The sequence below is a fragment of the Budorcas taxicolor genome, chromosome 19, assembly GCF_023091745.1.
Source record: "Budorcas taxicolor isolate Tak-1 chromosome 19, Takin1.1, whole genome shotgun sequence".
Lineage (NCBI taxonomy): Eukaryota > Metazoa > Chordata > Mammalia > Artiodactyla > Bovidae > Budorcas > Budorcas taxicolor.
In genome coordinates, this window is record NC_068928.1 from 12868106 (window position 1) to 12875556 (window position 7451).

Sequence of the window (7451 nt, forward strand, 5' to 3'; positions counted from 1 at the left end):
AGGGAAGGTAATAAACGTGGTACTGCTCCGGCCTCCAATTAATGCCGCCAGGGGTGGGGACCAGTCGGGGAGCAGGGGGCGTCCTCTGGGTGTGAAGCCCTAGGAGGGGAGCCGAGACCCCAGAGGTGGGGGAGATTACCTTACCCCCATCCCAAGGTGGGGGCGGTGGTTGCTTTTGGCTTTTGTCCCCTCCCTGGGCCTGTTTCCTGGTGACCCAGAGAAAAAAGAATCACGCTCAACTTTGCTCATCAGGCCAGACAACAGAAATCAGAATTTCATCTCCTCGATCTGGCTTTACAAAAAAACAATTAAATAACAACTCTCCTCTCCCCCGAAACCTCCACCCATATTTCCCAGGATGAAGATTCCCCACCCACCAAACAGATCTTTATTTAATTTTATTTTATTTCATGCTCTGTTGGTGCAAGGCAGTGTTCCCTCTTCTTCCCACCCTCCCTCCTTCCTTCTTCTATTTATTCCCCCCCTCCCATCTCTAATATCATTTTCACCCACCCACAGCGACGCCGCGTGCTTGTAATTTTCTTCTGACCCTAATGGCTCCGGTTTCCCCTCAGTATTTAAGCGGAACAAGACAGAGGTAAGTGGCAAATAAACAGCGGTTCCTATCTGCGCTGCCAATTTCTGTTGATGGTGAAGAGGCTGCCTTGAAATGAGCTCTGCCGCTGTCTGCCGCGGAGGCCTGTCTGCCAGACGCTGGGGGAGGTCGGCTCCCTGCCGCCCCTTACAGCGCCTCCCGGATATCCGCTGGGGTTACACTGGAGGCAGGGGTGTGGGCCGCGTGGAGAGGTGTGCCCAGGGTAGTGTCCTTGTTCGTGTTGTTGTTGTTTAAACAGACTCCTCCCCTTCCTGGCTTTGGCCTTTCATCTCTGTAGGCCAGCGGTCCTCCCACTGGGGTGGGACGTCCTCCCACTGGGGTGGGATGGCCTTAGTTGGCACCAGATAATAGGGTTGATTCTCCAACCATCTCAAACCTACTGAATCAGAAACTGTGAGAAGGCTTCAGCAATCCATGTTTTTTTAAAAAAACAACTTTATTGAAGTATAATTCACATACCATAAAATTCACCCTTTTAAAGCATGCTATTCAATGATTTTTTAGGAAATTTATTGAGTTGTGCAACCATCGCCACAACCCAGTTATAGAACATTTCTATCACCCCAATAAGATCCCTGACGTCTGTTTACAGTTCATCCTCTCCCTCCCTCAAGCCCTGGGCAACTACTAATGTACTTTCTGTCTGTATAGATTTGCTTATTTTGGACGATCTTTTGAGTCTAACTTATTTTACTTAGCATAAAGTTTTGTTAACAGCTCTGTTGAGATATACAATTTACCCTTTTAAACTACAGTTCAGGACTTGCCCGATGGTCCAGTGGTTAAGATTCCACCCTTCCAATGCTGGAGGCTAGGGTTGGATCCCTGGTTAGGGAACTAAGATCCCACATGCTGTCAGGCACAGTAAAGAAAAAAAGATGTGTACAGTTCAATAGCTTTTAATATATTCACAGAGATGTGCAACATTGATTTGAGAACATTTTCATTACTCCAGAAAGAAATGCTGTTGTCACTTCCAAATTCTCTTATCCTCCAATCCTAGGCAACTGCTAATCCACTTTCTGATTCCAGTAGATTTGCCTATTCTGGACATTTCCAGAATGTTATGTAATAGATTCATATAACATGTGGGCCTCTGTGACTGGCTTTTTTTCACTTCGCATGATGTCTTCAAGGTTCATACATATGGTAACAGTATAAAAGCAACTTAGTCTTTTTGCTGCTGAATACTATTCTATCGTCTGTGTATGCCACATTTTGTTTATCCACTCATCACGTGATAGACATTTGTGTTGTTTCTCCTTTTAGGCTATCATAATAATTGTATTGCTGATCCTGTTCATGACGCCAATTGTCTTGCTGTTCACACCATTTCCAGGGTAGCCAAGGTGAGTAGGAGCTAAATGTGTCTGCGTTTCCTATGGCTCCTCAAGCCTCCGTCCAGCCTCTTAGCTCGCCTTGCCTACGCTGGGTTCAGGAGACAGTGTGGACAGCCATAACACAGCCTCCCTCCTGGCTGACGCAGCAGCTGTAGCCGCAGCCATAACACAGCCATAACATAGCCGTAACATTACCTCATTTAACATAACCATGATGTTGCTCCAATGCCGCTCCAGTGCAGCAGCAGCCAGGGCTTTCATGCTGAAGCTCATACCTTTGGTGTACTCCACAAAGTACCCTGTGGCCAAGCGGCTACCTCCTGACGCGTATGTGCAGTGCTACAAGTGAGTTCAGCCGTTTACATAATGGTGCAAAGGCCTTGGTTACGGAATATGGGGTGAGAGGGCGTGAAAGAATGGGGGAGAAAGGCTGACTGGTGCCATCCTGTTCACTTCCCCACAATAATACTATGGAAATTTGATCCAAAAAATTCTGTGTGCATAACTGTAAGAAATCCTTATCTGGTTCTGATTATGCTAAACTTGAGGACCACTGGTCTAGGCTTCATCCCCCATCTCTCTTCTAGATCGTTCCTTTGCTCGCCGTCTTCCCACACCAAGTCCCCTGTTCCCAGTCTCTACCTTCTTTCATTCTTTAAAAAAATTTTTTATTTTTAATTTTTTGACCACGTCACACAGCTTGGTGGGAACTTAGTTCCCTGGCCAGGGACTGAACTTGTGCCCCTTGCAGTGGAAGATGAGTCCTAGGACCACCAGGGAATTCCCCCTTCTTTCATTACTTGAACAAACATTAAGGCAGCACCTTCTGTGTGTGCCCCGTGCAGGTTATGGTGGATGCCAGGGCCAACAAGTGGCCAGGGTAGTTGGGCTTCGCACCGTCCTTCTTATCTAAGCTTCCTGAGGCAGCGTGATTGTGGCCCTTTCCTTCCTGCTGGCCCTCAGGGGTCCCCAGAGCGTCACTGGAAGCATGGAGTCTCAACCACTGGACCACCAGGGAAGTCCCTCCTGGGGGTTTCCTAATGTGTGTGCCTCCCAGCTCCTGGCATGGATAAGAAGGTGCCCGGCCACTTCTGTTAACGTGTTACTGTGTTGCTGCTGCTGCTAAGTCGCTTCAGTCATGTCTGACTCTGTGCGACCCCATAGACGGCAGCCCACCAGGCTCCCCCATCCCTGGGATTCTCCAGGCAAGAACACTGGAGTGGGTTGCCATTTCCTTCTCCAATGCGGGAAAGTGAAAAGTGAAAGTGAAGTTGCTCAGTTGTGCCCGACTCTTAGTGCCTACAGCCTACCAGGCTCCTCCGTCCATGGGATTTTCCAGGCAAGAGTATTGGAGTGGGGTGCCATCGCCTTCACCCTGTGTAAGTGCCCAGCTGATAGGGCGGCCTGTCCTCTCCCCTGTCTCTTTCTAAGGGCACCCGGTAGGTCAGCTGGTGGACTTCAGGCCCCTTTCCTTTCTATACCTTGCTCTTCACTGGGGCTGCCTTCCTTCCCCAGAGCCCATGGCCCCCTCCTCCCCACTGCCTCGGTGGCCCGCCTCGGGTACCCAGGGCCTGGGCCCAGAGTGCTCCAGGCATTCCTTCCACCCTTCCCAGGAGGACAAGGCCGGGGCTGCCTTAGGCCCTGTGTCTGCTGAGTGGCTTCAGTCAGTGTCCGAGTCTTAGCTTCTCCATGGACTGTAGCCCACCAGGCTCCTCTGTCCATGAGAGTCTCCAAGGCAAGAATACTGGAGTGGGGTGCCATTTCCTTCTTCAAGGGATCTTCCCCAGCCAGGGATGGAATCTGGGCCTCCTGCATTGCAGGCGAGTTCTTTACCACGGAGACCCCTGGGAAGCCCCACTGTGTCTCTACATAGGCCCTGGGCAATCCGCAAAAACCATTAAAAATGCAGTCTTTTGGAATCCACTGGTCCAGCGAGGCCGGGGCTCCCGGGCGCACCAGCCGCTTCAGCGTCCCATCCTGGGGCCTGGCCTGTGTAGCCCTAACTCCCGGGGTTTCAGGAGCCCCTGCTCGAGGCCGGGACTCCCTCCCCAGAGGTGTCTCCGCGGTGTGAAAGCACACAGCGGCCGCCCTTCGGGGACGGGGGCGCCCCCCTCTCGCCTTTGCTCCCCTTCTCCTAGACCGATCTCACACCCTTCTCGGGGGTCGCTCCTTTCCGTCCCCAGCGCCCTGGTCGTGCTGCCAGTTCCCACTCCGGGCCACGCGACGGGCGCGCTGGGGTCCTCCCCACCCGCGCCGCCAGCCCCGCATTAAAGCTGCTCATTAGCGTGTTTGTTTTCATTGGACGCACAATAACCATCTTGGGCGCCGGGCGCGCTCTCTAATTACAGCTATGAATATTCATAGCGCGGGGGTGGCTCTTGGTAGGGGGGACGCCCCAGGGAGATGCGCCGGGGGGACTGGGCGCCAGGAGAGACTGGGGGTGTGTGTGTGGGGGGGCGGGGGTGCTGCCGCTAGTCCCGGGCTAGGATGGTGGGTGGGCTCCCGGCCGGGCGGAATCAAGGGGTCCCGGAGCCCACAAATCAAAGCACTAGCTAAAAGCTTCCCTCCGTGCAGTTCCTTCCCTTCTTTCACCTTGGCCGCTGGGCGGAGTAAATAGTGGTGGATTTGGGATCCAGACGATCCCACCGCACAGTGCGGACTCCGAAGGGCGTCCTACTTCCCAGGCCTCCTACCTCGATCTTGCCGGCGGCCTGGGTTCCCGCCTTCGCTCCGCTCTGTTATTCTGTCATCTGCTCTCGGTTTTGGCTTTGTCTTCCCGCCCACCGTTCTCTGCCACGGAAAGTTCCCGTGACACAAAACTCCTGGCGGAGACAACGGAGCCGGGCGCCGTAACGGGAAGCGTGTGCCTTGTGAATTAAAAGATTTAGTCACTTGTGGAATGACTTTATTTTATAGCGACTTCCTCCCCGACTGAGTGATGTTGCACGCATTGGTTGTATTTATAACTTAATAGCTTTTCTCAATTTTATTATACTTTTTATGATACTTGTGGCTTTATGAGACTTCATAATTTTTCTCAGATTCATTAAATCCAGCTGAGGGTGGAGCTAATGGAAGGAGCAGGTACCAGGTTCCAAGACGGCAGGTGAGACAGTAGGGTGCCACCCCCTCATCTCCTGCTGCCCCCTCAGGCATTCCACCTTCTGCCAACTGATATCGATGGGTCTGTGGGGTCATTTCGGCTTAGTTTACTCCTCTGAGCCTGACATTTCCAGGAGAACCTGCCAGAAAGACAAAGCCCCATCCAGGGACATTCCACCTTTGGTCAAGGACTGTAGCTGGTCCGGTCTTGTCCTGGGCCCTATCTCATTCCAACACTAATTTCTAGAACCAGAGACACTTCCAGCCCAGATATCCCCACCTCTTCATCGAACAGATGGGGAAACTGAGGCTCAGAGCGAGGCTGTTACAGAGCTAGGGACTGGCCGATGGAGACTTGGTCTCCTACTTTCTGGGGCCAGCAACAGGTTCAGAAACTCTGTAGCTTTGCCCCACTTTCTCTCCTGCCCCCGGATTTTATGTTCTCTTGAAGGCAATAATCATAATAGTTAACATTTATGGAGCACATGCCTTGTGTCCTTGAGTCTTCACAACAGCCCTGCTAGAGCAGCTGCTAGTGTTTATCTCCATTTTACAGATGAGGCAAAAGAGTTGCAGTGAGGTGAAAACATTTTGCTCAGGTTTGCACAACCTATGACCATGCTGGGGTGGAGAGACTCAAGGCTTCAGTACTCTGCAGTGACCTCATCCATGCAGCCATAGCTAAGTGGATTATTTGTAAATTTTCCTGATGCCTTCCCTCTCCAGGAATTCTTTTTGTTGAGAGGTGGTGGGCAGGAAGAGCAAATAGTCTGGGGGATGAACCGATCAGAGCAGGGGCTCTTAACTCCAGAACCACGATATTGGCCAAAGGAGGGAAAGGAAGGCGGGAGGAAGAGATGCGTCAAGCCAGTGTCAGCGCCTTCCGGCCGCTGACTAAATCACCCTGGCCACCTCTGGCATCCAGGAGGGTAGCAGCTACCTTTTGTGAGATGGATGACTTTGAGTGCCCTGCCCTGCCCAGAATCTCCCTATAGGCCTTTTCTATTTCTGAGATTCCAATACATTAAAAAAATTTTTTTAATCTTTAAAAAATTTATTTATTTTTAATTGAAGGATAATTGTTTTACAGATTTTTGTTGTTTTCTGTCAAACATCAACATGAATCAGCCATAAGTGTACATATGTCCTCTCCCTCTTGAACCTCCCTCCCATCTCCCTCCCCATCCCACACTTCCAGATTGTTACAGAGCCCCTGAGTTCCCCCAAGTCATACCGCAAATTCCCATTGGCTATCTATTTTCCATATGGTGTTGTAAGTTTCCACGTTACTCTCTCTGTATATCTAATCCTCCCCCTGGGTCCATAAGTCTGTTCTCTATGTCTGTTTCTCCACTGCTGCCCTGCAAATAAATTCATCAGCACCATCTTTCTAGATTCCATATATATGCGTCAATATACAATATTTATCTTTCTCTTTCTGACTTACTTCACGCTATATAATAGGCTCTAGGTTCATCCACCTCATTAGAACTGACTCAAATGAATTTTTAAAGTTTTTATTTATTTATTTGGCTGCCTCAGGGCTTAGTTACAGCATGTGGGATCTTTCGTCGCGGCACTCGGACTCTCTAGCTGTGAGGCGCAGGCTCTAGAGTTCACGGACTTCGTTGCTCCTCATTCTGTGGGCTCTGAGTTCCCCTACCGGGGATCAAACCCATGTCCCCTGCATGACAAGGCAGATTCTTAACCCCTGGACCACCAGGGAAATCCCTCCAGTGCATTTAAAAAGGAAGAAATGCCGAAAAGGATTGCAGAAGGGTTATGTGATTTACATTCCATAAGTTAACACTTTTAACTCATGAAAGACGAGGCATATGATTGTGCCTCTCACAGAATCATTTCAAGACTGAGAAAATGATGAATGCAAGGTGAGCTCCAGGACAGCAGGCTTTTGGTTCCCTGGTTTGTTTGCCACTGTGACTCTGGCCTCTAGAGTGATGCTCAGCACAGGGTAGGAGCCTGGGCGCCTTGCTGCTCCTCTGAGGAGTGAATGGCGCACTCCAGGCAGTGCGGGCAGGTGAGACTCCAGTTTAAAGCTGTAAGAGAAACACCTTCCGGCTCTGCTGGGGTGGCCCTGTGGCTGTCAACATAACCCCCCTTAGAGATCATGACAAGTGTAGACTGCAGGACTTCTGTCTTATTTGCCTGTGTTTTAATTTTTTTCCCCCCAAGAATATGGTGATGAAAATTAAAATTCCTTTAAACGTGTGCTTGGGTTTATTGTAGCTTTGGGTCATTGGGCACTTTTCTCAATTTACAGGTGTTTAGAAATAGAACCATCCAGTGCGCTTGCGAGTGCCTGTGGTTGGTGGGGTGTCAAATAACTTTGAGATGCTAAAAAAGATCCTTGGAATCTGGAGAGCTGGACATTC